Raw genomic sequence first — 2,805 nt, forward strand, 5'->3', positions numbered from 1 at the left:
ACACAAGCCATGTACTAGAAAAACATTATTTGCAAATGAGATATCTGACAAATAACTTGTATTCAACATATATTCAACATATGTATGTATTCAACATATATAAAGAGCATTTACAACTTAGTAAGACAAACAACTCAATAAAAACAGGTAGGCTGGGCATGGTGGCTCACGCCTGTAATCCCTGCACTTTGGGAGGCCGAGGTGGGTGGATCACGAGGTCAGGAGATTGAGACCATCCTGGCTAACATGGTGAAACCCCGTCTCTACTAAAAATACAAAAAATTAGCCAGGCATGGTGGCGGGCGCCTGTAGCCCCAGCTACTTGGGAGGCTGAGGCAGGAGAATGGCGTGAACCCACAAGGCGGAGCTTGCAGTGAGCTGAGATCGCGCAACTGCACTCCAGCCTGGGCAACAAAGCGAGACTCCATCTCAAAAAACAAAAAACAAACAAACAAAAAAAACAGGTAAAAGGCCTTCTTCCCCACCCCACCTCCCCTCCACCCCCAGTGTTGCTGGAACTGTAGATCTGTGTTGAGCCACAGATATGAGTTTCTGTTTCTCAGGATGGGGTTTGTTAAAGTTGTCAAGAGTAAGGCCTACTTTAAGAGATACTAAGTGAAATGTAGAAGACAATGACAGGGTAAAACTGATTACTATGCTCAGAAATCCTTGGTGATATAAGATAAAAATAAGTACAACATGCCTAAATACAGGGTGATAGTTTGTGTAACAGATAGAGATATCATTTGTCAGATTGCTTATGCCCATATAGGAGGGAATATGATAATGTATGCAGCTTAGGCATATGAACTGCCAAAACATGGTGTGAAGGTTGGCCTGACAAATTATGCTATAGCATACTGTACTGGCCTCCTGCTGGCCTGCAGACTTCTCAGTAGGTTTGGCATGGACAAGATCTAAGAAGTCCAAGTAGAGATGAATGGAGATGAATACAATGTAAAAACCATTGATGGTCAGCCAGGTGCCTTTACCTGCTATTTGGATGCGGGCCTTGCCAGAACTACCGATAAACTTTTATGGGGTCCTGAAAGGAGTTGTGGATGGAGGTTTGTTGATTCCTCACAATATTAAATGATTTCCTGGTTATGATTCTGAAAGCAAGAAATTTAATGCAGAAGTACATCAAAAGCACATTATGGATCCAAATGCTGCAGACTACATGTGTTACCTAATAGAAAAAGATGAAGATGCTTACAAGAAATCTTTCTCTTAATACATAAAGAACAGCATAACTTCAGACATGAAGGAGATGTACAAGAAAGCTCATGCTGCTATATAAGAGAATCCAGTCTATGAGAGGAAGCGCGAGAAAGAAGTTTAAAAAAAGAAGTGGAACCATCTGAAAATGTCCCTTGCCCAGAAGAAAGATCAGGTAGCTCAAAAGAAGACAAGCTTCCTCAGAGCTCAGGAGCAGGCTGCCAAGAGCTACCTACACTGAACAATTTTCTGTGAGAATTTTTCAGATAAAGACAATAAACTTATTGACTAAACAAATAAAAAAGAAATAAAAAAACAAGCAAAATATTTGAATAGATATTTCACCAAAAAAGATGTATGAATGCTAATAAACACATGAAAAGATTCTCAGTGTTGTTAATCATTAGGAAAATGAACATCCAAATCACAATGAGATATAATTTCATACCCACTAGATAGCCATAATCCAAAATACAAATAGAGACAAGGGCTAACTAGAATGTGGAGAAAATGGAGTGTTTACACATGGCTAGTGGGAATGTAAAATGGTTCAGCCACTTTGGAAACAGTTTAGCAGGTTCTTTAACAAGTTACATATAAATTTACCAAGTGACTTTGCAATTCTCTTCCTAGGTGTCAGCCCAGGAGAAGTTAAAGCACATGCCCATACCAATATTTTCATGTGAATAACACTCTCCATAATAACCAAAAAGTGGAAACAGTACAAATTTCCAACAACTGCTGAATGGATATACAAAATGTGGTATATCCCTACAATGGAATACTATTCAGTAATGAAAAAGGAAAGAAGGACTGATACATGCAACAACATGGAATAATCTCCAAAACCTTATGCCAACAGAAAAAAGGTAGACACAAAAGACTACATTTGTATGTATCCTCTTATATGAAATGTCTAGGAGAAGCAAATCTATAGAGACAGAGCAGATTAGTGGTTACCTAGGGCTAAGGTAGGAGAAGGGACTGACTACAAACACAAGCAGAGGCTCTTTTTGGGTGATAAATATGTTCTAAAACTCATTTTGGTGATGGTTGTAAAACTCTGTAATTTTACTAAAAATTATTAAATTATACACTAACATGGGTAAATTTTGTAGTATGTAAATTATACCTCAATAAAGCTTCTGTTTTGGCCATTCTGCAGACATAAAACAGCACCATCCAAACTTGAGGTTTCGATATTGAGACAGATGATGCCACGGACACACCAAGAGGGTATGAAAAAGTTTATAATGCACACAGTGAGACTTTCTGGGGATAGCAGAACAGGCTTTCCAAATTGGTCTGGTAATGACTTGAATAGCGAGAAAGGGGAGACCAGCTTGGAGTTTTTATTGTGGTTAGGTGGCAGGACTCGGGTGAGGGTTCTCCTTATGGGCAGGACTTGCATGATTTGAAACTCCCACAATTACCAAAGAAGGGGATATCTGGAATTTATTATAGGCTTCTCCAAATGTGAGCTGAAGGGGATGACAGATGGGTGTGACTTCAAAGCTGTCAGCAGTCAAATGTCAAAATTGGAGTCAAGTTCTTTATTAAAACTGTTTAAAAAATTATTTTCTACTA

The 2,805-nt window shown here is 38.8% G+C and overlaps 1 pseudogene; it reads left to right on the top strand.

Annotated features, from left to right (window-relative positions):
• Positions 1–558: 558 nt before the first annotated feature.
• On the top strand, positions 559–1,459 carry LOC101136727 (large ribosomal subunit protein uL18-like; annotated as a pseudogene).
• Positions 1,460–2,805: the final 1,346 nt, after the last annotated feature.

The sequence above is a fragment of the Gorilla gorilla genome, chromosome 5 (assembly GCF_029281585.2).
Source record: "Gorilla gorilla gorilla isolate KB3781 chromosome 5, NHGRI_mGorGor1-v2.1_pri, whole genome shotgun sequence".
NCBI classification, from domain to species: domain Eukaryota; kingdom Metazoa; phylum Chordata; class Mammalia; order Primates; family Hominidae; genus Gorilla; species Gorilla gorilla.